General features: G+C 39.8%; 1 pseudogene; it reads right to left on the reverse strand.

Annotated features, from left to right (window-relative positions):
• Window positions 1-283: 283 nt before the first annotated feature.
• Window positions 284-13,636, reverse strand: LOC116521497 (annotated as a pseudogene).
• Window positions 13,637-21,835: the final 8,199 nt, after the last annotated feature.

The following is a 21,835-nucleotide window of genomic DNA, read 5'->3' on the forward strand; positions in this document are numbered from 1 at the left end:
GTCCTCTGTCTTTCATGTTTTTCTCCCATTTGCATTAAACCCTGATCCTGGTTTCAGGAAATGTCAGAAAATACCAGCTTACATTAACAATAGTTAGAGATGCAATTTTTTTGTAAATAACATCTAGCACTCTATGGTTCTCCTGATTTGAAAGAATGAATTTGCCTCCATTGCAAATGTTCATTTTTATCTTTGCTCCTTTATTCAGAGAAGAAAAAGGAAAGTGAAGAACATGGGGTGGGGGGGAGTAGTATAAACAAAAATTTTTTGTATAAACAAAAAATTAAAATCTGTCAAAATCTCCATAGATGAGAAAGGGAAAATTTGATGTTCTTATTTCCCATGCTATAGATGATTGGATTGAATAGGGGTGGAAGATAGAATAGAGAACAGTTGACCAAAATCTAAATAAGATGCAGTGTTAGAGGGAGATCTCAGATGGGCAAAGCATCCACTTAATATTATTATAGACACTACCATAAGATGTGGAATACAAGTGGATAAGGCTTTTGGCCTTCCTTGTTCAGAAGGGATTCTTAACACTGCCTTAAAGATCACTGCATAAGATACAACTATAGAAATAAAACAACCTAGTCCAATAATGATACTGGCCATAATAATTCCAACCTCAAGTATATTTATGCCAGAGCAGGATAATTTTAGCAAATGTGGAATGTCACATGTCTAATGTGGTTGACCACATTAGAACAAAAAAGGATGGAAAAAGTGCCAGTGGTATGCAAAATTCCATAGAGGAGACCTGTAATCCACACTAGAAGAATTATTACAATGCAGGCTTTCCAATTCATTATCATCTCATAGTGCAATGGATGGCAAATGGCAACATATTGATCATATGACATGACTGTCAGGAGGGAGAAATCAGAAGCTGCAAAGAAAGAAAGAGAAACATTTGAGCAACACAACCAAAATAAGAGATTTTTCTGGTGCCCATCAAAGAATTGATCATGGATTTGGGCACAATGACTGAAACTATGCCCACTCCTGCGAGCTAAATTCATGAGAAAGAAGTACATGGGGCTGTGCAGGTGATGGCTGAAAGCCACTGCAATGATAATGAGAAGATTTGTTGTTAGAGTTGACAGATATACATAAAGAAAATGAAAAAATGCAAACGCTGCAGATCCTGGTTTTTTGAGAATTCCAGCAGCAGAAAATAGGGCACTGTGGTTTGATTCTCCATGTTTCATTTATAATAAAGCTGGAATAACTGCAGGGAAACAAAAAAGGAAGATATAGTTAGATAACATTTGGTAAGTGGCAATTTGATATGTGGTAAGAATAGAAAAAATCAAGAAATGTAAATAATGTACAGAATGGATCAGCGCATGAAAATTTATTTAGGATCATCCAAACAAAAACTTAATTTTGGGTAAAATTTTCATTTTTATCATTGCAATTCTTCCAAATAATGATAATTTTATTTTCTCATATTTTATCTTTTAAACCCTATCCTCTGGCACATATTTCATCATTTGTGATTCTCTTTGACCTCCAGGTTTTTTTTAAATCTCACCATCTATCCTGCATGCCACATGCAGGATGATGGATAATAATAAGTATAAAGAGAAAAGGCCAAAAAGAAATATCAGGAAACCTATAGAAAGCTAGTTAAATGCCAATAGGTGCACAAACAAATAATAGAATACATTTGTATGGAAGTCCAAAAAAGCAGAATTATTGTACTCTTGAGGTGAAACAAAAAATCAGGTGAGGAGTCTCCCTGGAACACGTTTCATCACTTGGGATTCTCTTTCCGCTCTACCTTTTAAGAATCCTACCCTGAATTCTGCCTATTACAACTAGGAGATCTGTGTTAGTTAAGCCCATTTGAGCCCTGACCAATAACATAAGTTGAAAAGTCAAATGTTGTGGAAAATAAAAAGGAAACAGGGTGAAAAGAAGTTCAAATAAACCCATAAAATCTAATGAATTGCAATAACACCATAGAAACCGGTGGAATTGTTGGATGGCACAATCAAAAAGCAAGATGATAGCTCATTTTGTATTCCAAGCCACACCCCTTTCTAGGGTCCATTTGGCTGCTTGAGTACACTGTAAATACAGACCTAAAACAAATAGCTATGATAAGTAATACAGCAAATCCATAGAAGTCAATAGAAAAGCTCACAGAAAAACACAGCAAGTAAGGTTTAGAAAGAGTTTATATAAATACATGTTTTAGAAAATCAGTGTACATATTCTCAGTTAGTTGCTGCTAATGTATGCAAGAGACTGGCTAAGACAGGGGAATAGTCAAATGGGGAATTGCTCTGGAATCTAGTCTGGAATTAATCTGGACCATGCAGCAATGGTCAAAAGCTACTGCAGATATAATGAGAAGATGTGTTGATAAGAAGTGCAACATTTATTATATTAAAAATAAGTGCGAAAACTGTATATTCTGATTTTTTTAAATAATTCTTGCAGCAAAAAATAAGACACCATGATTTTAGTTTTATTTATGACAAGGCTGGTATAACTAAAAGGAAACAGATGGATATGTAGTTAGATAAAATTTGGGAAGTGGTATTTTGATATGTGATAAGAATAGAAAACATCAAGAAATGTAAAAAGTGGACAGAATGAGTACATGATCAGAGCATGGAAAACAGATATAGGATGGGAATTGGGAATTTGAATCCACCTAAAGATGACTAAAGATCCAATCAGAATCTTTACATTTTTCCTTCTTTCCTTTTTATAGTTCTGTTACTTCATGTACTGGCCTATTGCCTAGGAATAGAAAAATTATCTTCAGGTTCAATGGAAGTTTACTTGGAATAATTGGACCCATCAAAATGTCTTACGTCTACTATAGCATTGTGGTAATGGTGTAAAATTGAAGATGTCAAATATGTTGCTTTGTGTTTCTACAAGAAAGACAATGTAAATCTAACAAATAAATAATGAATTACTATGCCAATATGGAAATCTTGAGAACAGACATTTCCGCCTTATATAATTTCTCCTGAGTGTGCATTTGTCTGGATTTTTATGCCTTTGTTTAAGTGGTAGAAATCAAATTTCTTTTTCTCAATTACCCTAGCAGATTTAGGCTAAAAATAGAATAAAAAGCCTTTAAACTAATGTGTGTGTGTGTGTGAGAGAGAGAGAGAGAGGGAGAGAGAGGGAGAGGGAGGGAGGGAGGGAGGGAGAGAGAGAGATGTGTGTATATGTATATGTTTGTGTGTATGTATATATGTTTTTGTATACACACACACACACACACACACACAACTCTTCATGCATCTCATAATAATTATTTCTATAAATTATTAGAATAATATTTCACTGCAGGATTCCCAAGTCATCACCATCTCAGAGTGCATGGGATAGTAAATAGCAACATATCAATCATATGCCATGACTATCAGGAGGGATAAATCAGAAGCTTCAAATGAGAGAAAGATTTGAGCAATACAACCAAAGTAGAGATTGTCTCTTGTCTATGATAGAATTTATCATGGATTTGGGCACAATGACTGAAATAATGCCCACGTCCTGCAGAGCTAAATTCATTAGAAAGAAGCAAATGAGGCTGTGTAGTCGATCTCTTCACAGCTACTGAAGAGATAGTGAGATTTGCTGTTACAAATGTCAGCTATAACACGAAGATAAAGAAATGCAAAAACTGCACATTTTTTGAGAATTCCAGAACAAAAAGTAAGAAACTGTGGTTTGACTCTCCTTATGTCTTAAGAGAAAGCTGCAGGGCATAACTGCAGGGAAGTGGCATATTGATATATAGAGTTAATAATAAACAAAAAGAAGTGTAAGCATGCACAGAATGAAGAGAGTATCAGTCCATGGAAAGAATAAATGCAGGATGGGCATATCAGAGTATTCTCACATAACATACATAATATACGAGGTGGATACACCTTGTAAATGACCCCACTCTGTCAAGGACCATGGGGTACTCTTATCGAATGATCTAAGCACCAGAACTCACTGTAACAGTATTGCCCAAAAGGCATAAATAGTTGTTAACCTAATCTTGTGAAGCTTCTTCTCCAGTAATATTGTACTGGTAAACTAGGGTATACAAAACCTTTGCTAGACCAATTCTCAAATCCAGCTCATCTGTCTGGAATCTGCACTGTATATTGACATTAACACAATTGAAAAAGTCCACAGTTATTTCACAAGAAGAGTACTGCACTCCTCTGCTCGCAACATAATACTTTTTGCCACTAGGCTTGAAATTTTGGACTTGGGCAACCTAAAATTACATCTGACCTAAGCGTAGTACACCCAATTATCTGCTAAAATATCCTACATGTCAATGACTACTTTAGATTCAACCTTGACTCCCAAAGGAGTTTTATGCATTACTTCAGAGTGCCAAAGCACATGATTGCTCATGATAGTAAGATTTAAAAATAATAGGAGCTAGGGGTGTTGGATTCTAGCTCTTATTCATTTTAATTTTCTCTCATCATAATAAGGTTTAGTAACATGCCACCAGGCTTGAAGATTATTTAACTATCTGTAAGCATGTACTAATTTTATTGTGATCCTGACAAGCTTGGGAGGGCAGAGACGTGAACCTGAGTACCCTACATACTATGTTAATTTGTTTCTTTAGCTCAGCATTTTGTAGCCCAAGTGTGCCCACTCACTTTCTGGAGAGCTTAAATGACCTCTCTGCTAAAAGGTTTTCACTTTATGAGCAAGAGCTGCCCGCTGATAATTATCATTGCATTTTAACTATTTTAATTCTCAAGGTGCTCTGGCACCCTGCCTGATTTGTAATTCTGGGTTGCAGGTATTGCTGATGAAAAGGAAGGTTTTCAGACAGAATGGTTTAGGTTTCCATGATGGCTGTGACTGCCATTGATCTTCATTGCGCATCTCCCCATTTCTATCCAATGATTGATATTTAGGACATCTTTTTGAAAGCAAAGAAGCTTTTTGTATATCTGTATAGGTAATCCTTGACTTACAACAGTTCATTTAGTGATCATTTAAAGTGACAACAGCACTGAAAAAAGTGACTTATAACCATTAATCACATTTATGCCATTGCAGCATCCCCACACTCATGAGGGGCCATGGGAGGCAAAGTGCCCCTTGAAGTGAGTGCATCAAGTTAGCCATGCCCATCTAGTCACATGCCCACCCAGCCATGCCTAAACAGTCAGACATTAGGTCAGAGAACCGGTTGTTAATTCTTTGAATCTCACCACAGGCTGAATCCATGTTTCCATGTTTCATTTATAATAAAAAAAGAAATGTTACACCAGTAAATAGCAGAAGTGGGAGATCAAATTAAATACAATTTGGGACACTGCAATTTAGACTTAATGAAGCAGAAAGCAAAAGAGAGAGGGTGGGGCAGACAGAGACAGAAAGAGAGGAAAAGAGAGAATTATGGTAAAACATTATAACTTGCATTTTGGTATGGAATGTGATAAATATGCTAAAACTAAATAATTTGGAATGCTAGTGGGAGATCTCAGATATGAAAACAAGCCAGTTTAAGTAGTAGGCAAATTACTATAAGGTAGGGAATTGACTGCCTTGTAGGATGGATATTTGTAATATTTGCAATATGGATTTTGTAGTACTGTTGCACTGGGTAACTAACATGGGTTTCTTGTATTTTCAATTTGCCTTTTTAAATTTATCTTTGATAGAATGCTGACTTTTGATTTGATCTTGGGATTAGTATGCTGTTGTGAATGTAGTTAATAACTTTTATAATTGTGATTTATGACTTTATTTGAGATTCCAACAGATTATAGGTTTTTCCCACAATAAAACCAATGATCATTATTTAATGTGATATGGGAACTGTGTCTAATAATAAACCATCCCAAGCAATTTCTCCTCTTATCTCTGGTATGACTGGTATGGGGAAAACTGTTCATAAACAGATTTGCAGAATATAATATCTGCTTTATCTTTACCCTTGATACAATGCTGGCATTTTCACCAAACCAAGGCTCACACAGACAGAGATCCTCAGATGCAAGTGGCATTACAAATTAGGAAGATACTTAAAGACATATGGAATCATTCCTTTTCTCCACACAAAATGAAAATAGGAGGTTCATGGATCAGAATGAAATAATCACACCTTCCTTAAAGTTGAGTTCATTCAGCAAAGCAGTGCAAAATCATAACTAGAACAGTTGTATAATGTAGACAAGACATATCCACTGATAAAGCAAGGAAACAAGACTGCAAAATCCAATAGAGCACTATAAATGTATAACAAAATTTCATATGCCTTTAGCTGAAAGCCCCTCATTTTCCTCTAAGTAAGTTACGTATGTCACCTAAGATTCAATAAATACCCACAAATGCATTTATACAGAGCCCCTATATTTACAAAAATATTGTGAGGGTGGTGGCAGAGATATCAGAAAATAGTAATATTGCTTTTGGTATTTATTATTAGCTGTTTGGATGAAATTCAATATTTCTCAAGGACATTTCAATAAGATATCATCCTGGGTTTCCTTGTTCCTTTCCCCAAGTATTGAATCAGAGAACATGCCTTATCTTTTCCATTTTGTATTAAGCTGTAAAACTCTTGAAAACTTTTTTGATGTTCTAGTAGAATTATGTGTCATCTTTTTAATTGCTTTATTTTTTTTATTTCTCATGGTTATCAAAAGGTTATATGAAATAGTATCAGTTCACACAGAGCTTGCACACCCTGCCACATGTCTGCTCCTGCCAAAACATTCTAAAGAAAAAAAATATTCTGAGCTAAATAATCTGAAAACCCACTGGACGTAGAAGATAAGGCATCAGGCTAAAAACCAGAAGACTGAAATTTATATTCCATCTTAGGAATTTAGCCAACTGTATTTCTTTGGGTGGGTAAAATGGGGATCCAGTTTGTTCGCCGCAATCTGCTGACTCTCTAAAAACCTTAGAGAGGACTGTAAAGCTCTGACAAAGCAGTATATAAATCTTTGTGCTATTGCTATTGCTACCTGTTTCCCCCACTCAAATTACACTTTGATATTCACTTCACTAAACATGAAAATGATTAGTGTGTAGGATGCCAGAGCTGCCAAACATCCATATTTAGCATCTGTAAAAATATTGACAGTAATTAAAAGTGCAGGATATTGGCTAAACTTTGCCTCCATTCCAAGTAGCACATTATATCATATTTTCACATGAGTAAATGAAAAGAGAAGAAAACATAAAAATAATAATGAATAGAATAGAATATAGAATATAAACAATGTCAAAAGAATTTGTCAGAATCTCCACAGTTTAGAAAGGACACATTTGATATTCTGATTTCTCAATAATTGGATTGAACAGGGTGGGAGGAGGGCATACAGAACAGTCAATCCAATATCTAAGTAAGATGGAGTGTTAGAGGAAAGTCTCAGATAGGCAATGCATCCACTTAATACTAACATAAAGACTACTGTAAGATGTGGAATACAAGTAGATAAGGCTTTTTGCCTTCCTTTTTCAGAAGGGATTCTTAACACTGTCTTGAATATCACTGCATAAGATACCACTATAAATGTAAAACAGCCTAGTGAAGCAATGACATTGGCCACAAGAATTCCAACCTCAAGTAGATTTAAGTGGTTGCAGGATAGTTTCAGCAATTGTGGAATTTCACAGAAGAATTGGTTGACCAGTTAGAACAAAAAAGGTTGGAAAAAATACCAGTGGTGTGCAGCATTCCCCAGAGGAGACCTGAAACCCACACTACAATTATTATTTCAGTACAGTATTTCACCATACTGCAACTCATAGTGCAGTGGATAGTTATCAAAAGCATTGAGTAGGGAGTAGAACAAACTGGATCAAGTCTATTTTCATAAATGAAAGTTTACTCAGAATAATTAAGCCCATTGTAATGTGTCTGCACACCAGGATTGTGGTAGTGTTGGAAAATTGGGAAAAAAATCTATCTATGATGCTTTGTGTTTCTAGAAGAAAGGCAATGTAAATTTTACTAATAAATAAAAAAATAATTTGCTATGTCTGTTACTTGGAAAGTGCAGACATTGCTCCTTGTATAATTTCTCTATGGGAATTTATGTAAGTGATGGTGGTGGGCTTTTGGGGGGGTATTCTCTTTAACACATATTGGGCTAAAATAACAGAATAAAAACCAGGGGTGAAATCCAGCAGGTTCTGGCAGGTTCTGGAGAACCAGTAGTGTAAATTTTGAGTAGTTCAGAGAATAGGTAGCGGAAATTTTGAGCAATTTGGAGAACTGGCAAATGCTGCCTCTGACTGGCCCCAGAGTGGGGTGGGAATGGAGATTTTGCAGTATCCTTCCCCTGCTATGCCCACCAAGCCAAACCCACAGAACCAGTAATAAACAAAAATAATAATTTCACCACTGATAAAAACCCTTGATAGTAATACATAAAATTAATACACATATGTTTAATGACATATGTTAAATAAAAACTTTGGTATTAACTTGGTGATAAAGACAAAATTGTACTATTTTGGAATATAGTTAATCAAAAGACATCAAATATTGGTACAATAAATTAATAATTCTCCATATCCAGCAATCAGAAGGAAATGAAAATTAAACTTGAAAAGACAGTATCATATTCAATACAAACAAATAATGTCCATAGTGGAGTTTGGGCAGAAAATGGGACACAACCTATTCTACCTTTGAACTCGGACATCTCAGCATTTTTTTTCAAGTGTCAAATGCCAAACACATTTTCAGCAATAATATTTAACTTGTTTAAAAACAGAGAAATAAAAGATCTTACCATGCATTTTTTTACTGATATACAGATAGATGATGAGATAACTTTGTCAACACTAATACTTTTATTAGTGATCAGTTCATGCATGAAGGTTTGTTCCAAATTTCTGCTGATTATAACCATTTTTTATTCTTCATAATTATCATATGGAAAAGGTACCAGTGTTAAATATGTAGTTAACTCATTTTTTTAAAGTCTACACAGAAATCTCTCCAAATCTCTCTCGACCACTGTCAATGCTGTCCTACTTATTTTCATGTACTGAAACATCTCTTTGTAGTCATAGATATTTCTCTTTGAATGTTTATTAATTATTTTTATTTCTCTCAAGAGACTTTTGCACCAAAATAAAAATGACTTCTGTGTGCTTATTGACACATTTAGCAAATATAAATAAAGCAGATATGTATGCTCATTAATGTAATTGGCCATTAAGAACCCTATAGCTTCCTTCAGGACCAGTTATCATATCTCATGCAATAATAATAATATTCAGATTATTAGCAGAATGAGGGCTGCAGTTTAAATTGTGAGAGGTGAAACACATTCAAGTGAGACAAAACCCCTGCCACATATTTAATCATTTGTGATTGTCTTTGACCTCTACCTTTTAAAATATATCACCTTCCATTCTGCATCCCACAACTAGGGGAAGAGCCTGACCTTGGCTAGACGTGTATGTTTGTGTGTGTCCCAAAGCAAAGGGAGATAGTAATAGAGGAGTTTTCTGAACAAATCAAAATAGCTCTTTGGTGAGTCAGAGACATTTCAACAGTGGCATATACTATAGAGAGAGGGTGGCACATTGGAATATAGGAGAGAAAATAATAAATCTAAATAGAGTGGGTTACTAGTGGTATACTACTATAAGATATTAAACTGAGGGCTATTGGGGGTGGACTCTGTATTATTTGCAATATGGGATTTGTAGAACTGTTGCTGTGGATAACTAACTTGTCTTTTGTTGTATTGTATATATGCCTTTATCAAATGTGTTGCTAAAAAAATGCCATTAGTGTAAACTATGGGAATCCCTGTCCCCTCAAAAATACTTTGGAAAATGTTAGATTGGGTGAATGAAGGCACTCTCAGGCTTCAGAATAACAAACAGCTTTTGATTAGCACAAGTCAACTATGTACAATCCAGCAAAGGTTCAGTCTGACAGCAGCCCTTTTATAGGGAGCTGTCAGACCCTTCGACCAATCAGATTGAATCTCTGTTCCTGCCAGAACAGAGGACCTTGGTGTAAACCATTACCAATGTTTCTGGTATCTAACACCCTCCCCTCTTTGATGGGCTCAACCAACTTATGACATAGTCATGCAGGTAGGAGAGCTTTCTGGTGACTCACCCAGACCTGTGCATTTCAGTTGGTGGGATCCATTGTTTCTGCGGCTTCGCCTGGTAGAAGCTCCTGGAACTTCTCACAAGCCACGGCTGGAGTGTCTGGAGCCGGGTTACTCCGAACTCGCTGTGGGCCTGCAACAATTACAGATAAGTGCCCCGGAACTTTCGGGTTGAGTTATCTGTGGAAGGAGTGAATTCATGCTTCTTTTGTGTAGGGCTTTGGCTAACTATTCCATGGCTTACCTCTGGTTGCCTAAGACTGGAGTTGGAGATGTGGCCATGGAGTTGGTCAATGTGCCATCTCCAATTTCGACTGTCCTCAAGCTCTAATAGCAAGGTACGGTGATGCCTATTATTGTAGCAGGAATCCAAAGAGTTTACCCAGCATACTTGTGGGCATAAACCTGTTCCTCTATGCCAGTGTTTTTCAACCACTGTGCCGCGGCACACTAGTGTGCCGTGACATAGTGTAAGGTGTGCCATGGGAAAAACACCTTATATATAGTCAATATAGACACAGAGTTAAATTTTTTTAACATTTTCTAATGGTGGTGTGCCTCGTGATTTTTTTCATGAAAAAAGTGTGCCTTTGCACAAAAAAGGTTGAAAAACACTGCTCTATGCTAAAGTCTCTAATTTTGCTGGTCAAAATCTGGAGGCGATGTGGCAGAGTAGTTTGGGTATAGCTGGTCTAAGTGGGACCTTAGCCGACAACCCATTAGAAGCTCAGAAGGGCTTCTACCAGTGGTAGCACTTGGCGTGATGTGCTGTATGAGGAGGAATTGATCAACCCGTGTTTGCCAATCTCCCAGTCCCATCCTGGATAGGGCTTCTTTTGCAGATTTCACCATTCTCTCTGCTTGACCATTGGAAGCCAGATGGTATGGAGCGACCAGGGCATGTCTGATTCCCTGTGCTGCTAAATAGGTCTCAAATAGCATGGCTGTAAATTGGGGCCTGTTGTCAGAGACTAAAACATCGGGCAGGCCATGAGTGGAGAAAAGTCTCTGTAGTGCCTTGATGACTGCTTCTGCTGTGGTAGAGGTCATCAGGACTACTTCTAGGCATTTTCAGTAGGTGTCCACATCTACCACAAAGGTTTTGCCCTGAACAGGGCCAGCAAAATCTATGTGCACCCTAGACCATGGTGCTTGAGGTCACTCTCACTCCTTTGTGGGTGCCTCTGGGGAGCTGGTCTGGACTCCTGGCATGGTGTGCAGGTAGCCACCCATTCTTCTATCTCCCTGTCCATGTTAGGTCACCACACATAACTCCTGGCCAAATATTTCATCCTGACAATTCCAGGATCCCCTATGTGCAAGGCCTCTAATACTGCAATGCACAGTTTGGGTGGAACAATGACCCAGTCCCCCTACAGTAAACAATCATTTATTACTAACAGTTCATCAGGTTTGCAGTTAAACATTTTAAATTCAAACCCCACAGGCCGCTTGGGCCACCCCATCCACATCCAGTTCAAAACCTGTCAGAATGTAAAGTCTGTGTGGGAGTGCCTTCCCTCTGGAATGAGCTGCCACGGAGCTTCATATAATCCCCAACCCCCGGTCCTTCCGACGCGCCCTAAAAAGTTGGCTTTTCCAGCAAGCCAGCCTGGCCTGAACAAAAACAAATTATTGATTACTGTTAATTTTAATTTTAATTCTTTTAAAAAAATGTCATTGTCAATTTTAATTGGGTTTGGGATATCCTATTTAATCTCTTTTTAACCTTTGTATTATGTGTTTCTTTTAATGTTGTACGCCGCCCTGAATCCTTGGGAGAAGGGTGGCATATAAATTGAATAAACCTAAACCTTTTGCTGAGTGGCAGGCGATGTCACAAGATGAAATAGGACCAGCTTCAAGATAGTCAATGAGGAGGATTGGCGTCTCAGGGGTAGGGTCTGCAAGCAGTTCAGGCAAGGTAGAGCCCGCTCGATGGAGAAGGCGATAACTGTAGGCCGCGAGGAAAATTGTCTATCTGGTCATTGTGGTGACAAAGAAGCAGGGGTGGCCGGTCCCAAGCCAGCAATCCTAGCAATGATTTGTGGTCCATGATAAGTTCAAAGTCATGGCCATAGACATATGTACATAAGGTTCTACACTTAGGCAAGGAAAGCCAACTGTACAGGTATAGACGAAGTCAAAGTTGACTGCCCTAGGTCCCTTCTAACTCTGTTATTCTATGAAATTCTATATACATTAAAATCTCCCATTTATACAGGAAAGGGTGGATGGATTTGGTTTCCTGGAACTCTTGATGACCTCAGGAAGGTTTAGTTTCTGAGTTCTTATTGGCTCTGAGCAACTTCAGAATAAAACCTCCTTGCTGGTATTTTATATTATTCTTATTTTACAAGCCATACATAAACACAGCACGGCTATTAATATTCTTAAAGCATAACTCCAGTTAAACTTGAGTTGTTTCTTGTCTCGCCTATCTCAAAGGATGACATCTACTCAAATTCAGGATAAAATTCTATATTACTACATAGTCGTAGTATCAGTAGAATTCCTCACAAGGGGTCATTATCAAAATCACAATGTCATTTTCCCCAGTAAGTTTCTCAAGCCTGTGAAATTCCAAAACTACCAAATATCCATATTTAGCATTAGTAAACTAAAATAACAATAATTAGGGATGCAGGATTTTTGCAAATAACATCTTGAGTTCTATGGTTCTCCTGTTTGACAAGTTGGATTTGCCTCCATTCCAACTATCCATTCCTACCTTTATTATTTTATTAAGAGAAGGAAAAATAAAAATAAATATAACATTAAAATAATTTATCAAACTTCCACAGTTAAGAAAGGACACATTTGATATTCTTATTTCTCATGCTATAGAAGATTGGATTGTACATTGGTGAAAGGAAGGCATACAGAACAGTCAATTTGGTACAAATTTCTGCAAATTATAACTGCTTTTTATTCTTCATAATTGTTATTATCACAATTATCAGTAACAAAAGTACTAATTGTTAATTCATTAATTAAAGTCTATATAGAAATCTCTCCAAATCTGTCTTTACCACTAGGGCAATGCTGTCCCACTAATTTTCCTTATAGTGAAACATCTGACTTCTATGTGCTTGTTAACATAGTTAGCAAATGTGAATTAAACTGGACTTCTGTGTGCTCATCAATTTATTTGACCATTAAGAACACACAGCTTCCTCCAGGATCAGTTAGCATATCACTTATATAGAATAATAATACCTGAGATTATTAACAAAATGAGGGCTGCAGAGTAAAGTGTCAAGACTTCCCTGGCAAATATTTCATGATTTGTGATTCTCTTTGATCTCCAGTTTTTAAAAATCTCACCCTCTATTCTGCATGCCAATGTAGGGGAAGACCTATCTTCAGCTATCTTCTCTCAACTATCTTCTTAGGAAAGCATGACTTTTGAAACAAATCATAGTTTAAAAGGTACTTTACTGAGAGAAGTGACAGCAGAGAAGTCATGTGGAGTCTGGAGATTCTGATGCAAAATGTTAAGCTAATTTACCTTTGTCAACTCTCATCCAGTGCTCCATACTCACCAGGGGACATGCAGTCAGGGGAGGCAGAGCCTCACCACTGACATCATGAAGAGAAAAAAATGTAAAAGGAAAAAGGTTGAGGTGGTTGATGCCAGAGTTACAGTGGATGACTCTGCTTAGTGCTTAACTGTTTAAAAAAAGCCTCTAAAAAGTGCCCTCTACAGGAGGAGGCAGGAGAACGAGGTGCCTCATCTAGTCTGGCATTTATGATCACTCGAGTAAAGTTAAGCAAGGGTTAAAAGCCAAAAATTCCTTATGTAGATGAGGCCGTGGTTGTCTCACCCTCCTCCTGTAGACGGCACTTTTTTAGAGGCTTTTTTTAAACCGTTAAGCAGAATCATCCATTGGAGCTGGCAACAGCTACCCAGCCTGACCTCAGCAGCCACCCAACAGATGGACGGATGAGACTCCAACTCCTGAGTCTTCCTTTTCTTCCTACTTCTCTTCCTCCAGCTCTGCAGTCCCCTCTGCATTCCCTCCGCACCTCTCGCAACCTGCACAGGGGCTCCCTGGGCTGCCCCAGATCCTGCTCCGTTCCTTCCCGGGACCTGCAGGGTTTCCTCGCAAAGCTTCCAGGGAAAGCTTTCTTGAAAGCGAGCAAAAGCCCTCCTGCCACCATGTCCACATAGATATGTCCCGCCTCTATGTCGGACATAGTGCCAGGGCAGCAGACAGCTTTTGCCCGCTTGCCTCACCAGCCATAAACTTCACCGCAAGTCACTGATACTCCCAATAGCCAATATGGTGCTACCAACAGCCAATATGGTACCATGAGAACTCTGAGGTGGGAAGTTCCTAAGTTCCTCAGGGTACCTTGGAAAACAGGGTAGAACTGTCTGGAGGGAATGCAGTCCTGCTGGATTGGTCCTTGACCTAATTCCCATGCAGTTATAGCAAATGTGAACTCATTCAAAACATTCACTCCAAGAAGCATACCCACAGGAAGCATCCCTCCTCCTTTTCAGAATGGCAGCATTCCAGCAGGAACCAGATATTGTCCAAATATCTAGAAGTGGATAATAATTCTGCCAATTACAAAAGGAAAAGGGCCAAAAAATATATCACAAAACCTACAAAAAAGGTGGAATGCTAATAGTTACACAAGAAAATACGTATTTTGTAGTATAAGACATATCTTTTCTCCTCAAAAAAGAGGCTGAAAATCTGGGTGCGTCTTATACATTGAATACAGCAAAGCCTCCACCAAAATGGCCATGCATACCCTTATGGAGACTTTAAGAGAGCTCCTGGGAGGGCAGAAATGAGCAAAAAGCGGGCCATTCCCCCCTCCCGCAGCCTCCAGCAGCACTCTATGAGCCTCCATAAGGCTATGCATGCAATTTATTTGACAAAAAACAGGGCCATTTTCATAAAAACGGGCCATTTTTTCTCGTTTTTTCCCCCCAATTATTTTATCAACCCAATTAGGCACTGATGGGTTTCAAAAAATTTGGAACCTACTCTGTGGGCATGGCCTCCTTTGTGGGAGTGGCTTGCCGGCCATGTGGCCAAGTGGATGTGGCTTGCCCGCCATGTGACCAGGTGGGAGTGGCTTGCTGGTCATGTGACCGGTGGAGTGACCAAGATGATGTCACTCAATTCTTTGCCCCAATGGATGAACTACAATAAGATTAAAATAAGTACAAAAACAATAAAGAGCTACTTACAAAGGAAGATAGCTGTTCTTGCCAGTCTTCAGTATCACTGACTCAATGAATGGGCTGCACAAAGAAGAGACACAGAAATGACTCTTTCATTACATACACTGCATTGGGATGAAACTAGGCACACAAAATAATAGAAAAGGAAATTACTGTCTTTTTTTGAGTCTTCTGCACCACCACCTCACCACCTGGCTCCAACAACCTGCACAAAGAAGAGACACAGAAAGCAAGACTTTAATTGCATGCACTGCATTAGGATTTCATTTATTGGGGGCTTTCCGGGGGCGTGGCCTGTTGCCGAGGAGGGTTTCAACCGAGCTCCTCTCAGAGATCTGGTTTGTATATCTAAATAAGATCGTAGATATCACCCCTTTTTGGCTAAGAAAGGGGCAGGGAGTAGCTCTGTATGCTAGGGACTATTCGTAATCCACAGCCTTTCTCTTTTTTTTGGGCTGTGGACAGAGATTAGATCCAGCGGGAGCGGAGCTTTCATCTCCAGCCAGTTCTTCTCAGCTGCCTTTTTTGGCAGCCCCAGACAGGCGAGCCCCCCCCCCCAGGACAAAGCAAAGTTTTTCAAGCCAGGATTAATACGGGCGGGTCCCACTCCTGTGAGATTTATGCTTTTATTACTATCTTAAATACCAGCACCATTTGCCTTAGAGACTTCTTTGTTTAAACGGACTTCAAAATGGCGATTTCTCTCCGTTGGTGATTGATAGGGGATGTACTTAGCCGGTTTTACTTTCCTGCAGATCGCTCCTTAACAAAATAATTCTTCTTTTTTGGAAACAGAGGGGAGCGAAAGCGCTGTTTATTTGCTTATTTATTATGGCACCCAGGTCAAAGAAGCGTCTTGCTACAAATGTGCCTAAAGAATCTAAAGAATTTATACTGGAATCATAGCCTTTGCCTCCTATGCCCTCTACTGGAGAATTTTTAACACAGGAATTTTTCTTTCAAATGTTTAATGATTTTAAACAAGAAATCAAGGAATTTGTATTGGAACTATATGATGATTTAAAGTCTAAAATTGACCAAATGAAGGCGAATACGTTTGCAGCCGTGTCTGCCTTGTCAGATTATTCTGCTGAAATAGAGAATAAATTGGAAAGCTTGGAGAAGGCTAATTTTAATTTGACTACTAATATCCAATATTACAACAAAAATTAGAGATACCGAAGAACAGCTTGTGATGATAATTTTAATAGGAAGGCATTTGCAATAAGAGTTAGAGGACTCCGCGAAAAGGAGCAGAGAATCTGAAACAGACCTTTGCTGAAGCCTTTAGCCATGCGGTGGGAAGCCCGGACTTAACTTTGATTGGCAGATTTGGAAAATTTATCGCCAGAACTCGTTGGTAGCGGAACAGCGACAGCTCCCGAGGGACATAATTATATATTTCTCCACAAAAGAATCCAGAAATGCGATCGTTGCAAAAGCTTCATAATAACAGTCTCCGAGTTGATGACCAGGGACCTGATTGTTTTCAAAGATTTCCTTTCCAGATGTTGAGAGCAAGAAGAGACTATGCCTTTTTAACTAAAGAACTTAGAAATCAACAGATTCGGTACAGATGGGAGGCCCCAGCCGGCATTACGGTCACATTTGAGAATCAAAGATTTCGTCTTAACTCTGTTTCGGAGGCCCGAGATTTCTATTGTAGGACTTTGAAAGGCGGGACTTCCTGATTCACTTGGAAAAGAGGAGAGACAAGCGGAAGGAGAAGGCAAGCGGCAGGCCGCGTGGCTGCAAGATGGAGGGGGTAGCCTTTCCTCCTTGGAGAAGCAGAAAAGCGGAGATCGAGGATTTAGACATTTTAAAATATTTGCCAAAGTTGTGGACCGAATGGGGGTTTGCGACCTCTCTCCGGTAGAAAAAAGCGGATTAATTTTTATTAGAAGGGAAAGTTGGGTGAAATTATTTTGAGCTAGATCTTAAACTAATGTCTGCATAAATTTGATAGTGGTAAATATCAGACAAGCAAGGGATGAGGGTAAAATATATGCGGAATGATTTACGTTGTTTAAATCCTATTAGAAGAGAAAGTCGGTTGGGATTATCTTAAGATAGATGCAAAATGAATGCGGAGTGAATTATGTTGTTTAAATTTTGTTAGAAGGGACTACCTTAAAATAGAAGGTTAACTGACTTTGTTGAAAGTATTATTTGAATATGTGGAATGATCCATGCTATTTAATTCTTATTAGAAGGGAAAGTGGGTGAAATTACTTTGAGCTAGATCTTAAACTAATGTCTGCATAAATCTGATAGTGGTAAATATCAGACAAGCAAGGGATGAGGGTAAAATGCATGCGGAATGATTTACGTTGTTTAAATTCTATTAGAAGAGAAAGCCAGTTGGGATTATCTTAAGATAGAATGTAAACTGACTTTTGTGTAAAGTAATACTTGATCCACGCTGCTCAAACTTTACTAAGAAGGGAAAGCTTGGTTAGATTATTTTGAATTATTGTTTGAAAATGAGGTTAAGAAAGATTATTTACGCTGTTTAAATTTTATTAGAAGGGAAAGTTTGATTATTCTTCTGTAAAGTAACATTGAATATGTGGCATGAACCACGTTGCTTATATTTTATCGGAAGGGATGATTTTTGGTTAGATTGTATATTGATGCCTACACAAATCTGTATAAATGTTTATCTGAATACAAGGTTAAGGAAGAGGAATGGGAGAGTCTACAGGAGGTCAGGGTAAATAACAAAGAAGTAAGAGACGAGAATAAAATATAGATAGAATGACCTATACTATTTAAGCATAGATAAAGATGGGGGCTGAGCTACACATAAAGAGTGGTTTCTTTTTTTTCTTTTCTCTTTTCTTTCTTTCTTTTTTCTTGTTTTTTTTTTTCCTTTAATATATTATTTTTATTTTTAATCCATACGTACACAAGATACTTTAGACAGAAGGTAGTGCAGGTGTGGGCCCTGGGAAGTCGGGAGGATTAGGGATGGGGATTTATGGGGGGTGGGTGGGTGGGTGGGTGTTAACATAGTCTCAATAAGAACAAGAATGTACTTATATACGGTTGGTTTTTTTTTTTCTTTCTCTTTTCTTTCTTTATATTTTTTTTTCCTTGGTTCATTTACTTTTTATCAGATTGAACAACAGTTGAATAAGGCATACACCAAGGAGGGAGGTAGAGGGGAAGAAGAGGGAGGAGTAAGGAAGGAGTAAGGGAATGTAAGGAGGGCATGCTGGGAGTAAGGGGAGAAGGAAGGTTTGAGGGAAAGGGAAGTAGGAGGGGAGTGTTAGAGGGAGGAAAGGAAAGTTGGAGGGGGAAGGTGGGGTGTATGGAGGATGGAAGTGTCAGGTGGGGTTGGGAATGATGACCTGTGTTTTCTTTTTTATTTTGTTTTATTTCTTTTCTTATAGCAAATACCCTGTAATAAGTGATTGCAAAATGGAATGTGAAAATGAATAAAATATATTTGAAGGATTTCATTTATTGAATTCATTTCATTTATTGAATTTCTATGCCGCCCATCCCGGAGGACTCCGGCGGCTTACAGAAATGAAAAAAGAATTAAAAAGAATTATTAAAACAATGGGACCAAAACAAGTTAAAAAGGAACACAACAGACACCCAATCAGATGGGGCTGGATCACTATCAGGGGTCAACAGCCCCAGGCCTGCCGGAAAAGCCAGGTTTTAATGGCTTTGCGAAAGGCCATGAGAGTGGGTAGGGCCCGGATTTCCAGCGGCAGCTCATTCCATAGGGCCAGAGTGGCAACAGAGAAGGCCCTACTCCTAGGCATTGCCAGCCAGCATTTCCCCACTGAAGGTACCCGGAAGAAGGCCCATCCTGTGCGATGTTCTTGGTCTGAGGGAGGTATGTGACAAAAGACGGACCCGTAGACTGGATGATAGTTTTAAAATAGGTGGGTCCAGAGAAGGCTTCTTGAGGAGGGGTCTCACCACTGCTTCCTTAAGAAGCCGTAGAAAGGATTCCTCCATCAAGGAGGCGTTCATAATTCTCTGGAGCCAGCCTCGTGTTACCTCCCTGCCAGTCAAGACCAGCCAGGAGGGGCACGGATCCAGTAAACAGGTGGAGGCACTCATCGCTCCCATGGCCTTGTCCACTTCATCAGGGGTGACAAGCTGGACAAGCTGGAACTAATTCCAGAAAGTCTGAGCAAGACCCTCCCTCAGCATCTCTGCTGGTTCTGTCCAAATGGAGTCCAGGTCTGTCCGAATCTGAGTGATTTTGTCCAACTGAGCAAACTCCTCAGCTTGACCCTACAAAGCATCCCCCATTCCCCCACCCCAATTCAGGAGGGAACGGGTTATCCTAAACAGGGCAGCTGGGCGAGACTCTGCGGACGTAATAAGATGGGATAAATGCACACATTTTGCCTCCCTTATCGCCATGAGATAAGTCCTAATAAAGGATCTTAGCAGTGTTCAGTCGGATTCGGAGTTACTAGCCCTCCAGTGTCGCTCTAGGTGTCTCTTTTGACACTTCTTCTCCCGAAGTTCCTCAGTAAACCAAGAAGCCCTCCTGGATCCACTGCCGTGGAGAGGCCACAAAGGCGCAATCCGATCCAGGGCCCCGTCGCCGCTATGTTCCAAGCGGCAACCAGGGACTCTGCTGGGTTGTGGGCAAGAGAGTCAGGTATATCCCCAAGCTCCTTCTGGAACCCAATGAGTCCATCAGGTGTCTGGGGCGGAACCACCTAATCAGTTCCACCTCCCTGCGGTGGGGGAGTAGCTTTTCAAAAATCAAGCCTCCACAGGAAGTGATCCGACCATGACAAGGCGAGATGTCTATTTCCCTTAACTCGAGATCACTTCTCCACTGCCCCGAGAGAAACATTAGGTCAAGCGTTTGTCCCGCTCTATGAGTTGGACCCTGGATTACTTGGGTCAAGTCCCCTGGCTGTCATGGAAGCCATGAAATCCTGGGCCCCATCAGAGCATTCGCTAAGGACGGCAGATTAAAGTCCCCAGTACTACACAGTCTGTGGAACTCAATCGCCAGCCTGGCTACCAACTCCAGGAGCACAGGCAGGGCTGCTGTGATGCAGCTAGGAAGTAGGTACGTCAACAACAACCCACTTGAACCCTAGGTCCAACTTCACAAGAAGGGACTCACACCCAACAATCTCCGGAACAGGGCTCCTGCGAGGAGCTAAAGATCCCCGGATACTAAGTGCCACTCCCCCACCTCTTCTCTGGTGTCGTGGTTGATGGAGCACCTGAAACCCTTCTGGGCACATTCGGAAAGAGGCCCAGTCAGGTCTCAGTAATACATGCCAGGTCTGTCCCCTCGTCAAGTATTAAGTCCCGGACAAGGGGAGCTTTCCGGATCACAGACCTGGCATTTAGCAACAGGAACCTGAGACCAGAGCCCTGAGTTCTCCTGCCACCTGGTCCTAGAGTTGGCTTGCAGGCCGGAACGAGGGATCGCTGTGACGTAGCGAGCTCTCCTTCCCCGGTAATGGATGAAACAAGAACACAAAGGAGCCGGAGGTGGCGCAGGTGGTTAAATGCAGCACTGCAGGCTACTGCTAGATCAGCAGTTCAGCGGTTCAAATCTCACCGGCTCAGGGTTGACCTCAGCCTTTCCATCCTTCCGAGGTGGGTAAATGAGGACCCAGATTGTTTGGGGGCAATAGGCTGACTCTCTGTAAACCGCTTAGAGAGGGCTGAAAGCCCTATGAAGCGGTATATAAGTCTACTGCTATAATAGAAAATGAAAATTACTATCCTTTTTGTGTCTTCTGCACCCACCACCCCATGACCTTGCTCCAATAACCTGCACAAAGGAGAGACACAGAAAGCAAGACTCTAATTGCTTGCACTTCATTATGTCAAGGATGAACACAGCACAGAACACACCCAGCAATAAAGACAGCTACTTACAGAGGAAGGATCTCATTGGCTTGACAATCTTCTGCACACTACCGTATCACTTTGCTCAAACAACCTGCACAAAGGAAAGACACAGAAAGCAAGACTTTAATTGCTTGCACTTCACTATCTCAAGGATGAACATAGCACAGAGCACACAAAGCAATAAAGACAGCTACTTACAGAGGAAGGATCACTGGCTTGCTAGTCTTCTGCACCCCACCTTATCACTTTGCTCAAACAACCTGCACAAAGGATAGACACAGAAAGCAAGACTTAATTGCTTGCACTTAGACCTTACATAAGAATAACACAAAGAAACAGATACACTCAAGTTCTTACTTGTGTATTGCTTTCCTGGATGTTGATATTTCCATACTGTTCTTAGGCTTCCAGATTCCTCTGTTGCAGCTTTCCTGGTCTTTACTCATAGATCATCAGCTGTGTGGTGGTACGCTCTGATCCAAACTTTCACTGCAGGAATTGGGTCCCATCTCTCAACAGGTATGTCAACAATATTTATCACCATCAGATACTTATGTTTGGAACAATTAGCATGTTCTTCGCACTGAACATATGAGGTTTATTTTTGAGAACCCTCTTTCTGTCTCTGCTGAACTAACAGCAATTGTTAGATATCCTGACAATATCTCTAGTT

Source organism: Thamnophis elegans, chromosome Z, assembly GCF_009769535.1.
Source record: "Thamnophis elegans isolate rThaEle1 chromosome Z, rThaEle1.pri, whole genome shotgun sequence".
Classification (NCBI taxonomy): domain Eukaryota; kingdom Metazoa; phylum Chordata; class Lepidosauria; order Squamata; family Colubridae; genus Thamnophis; species Thamnophis elegans.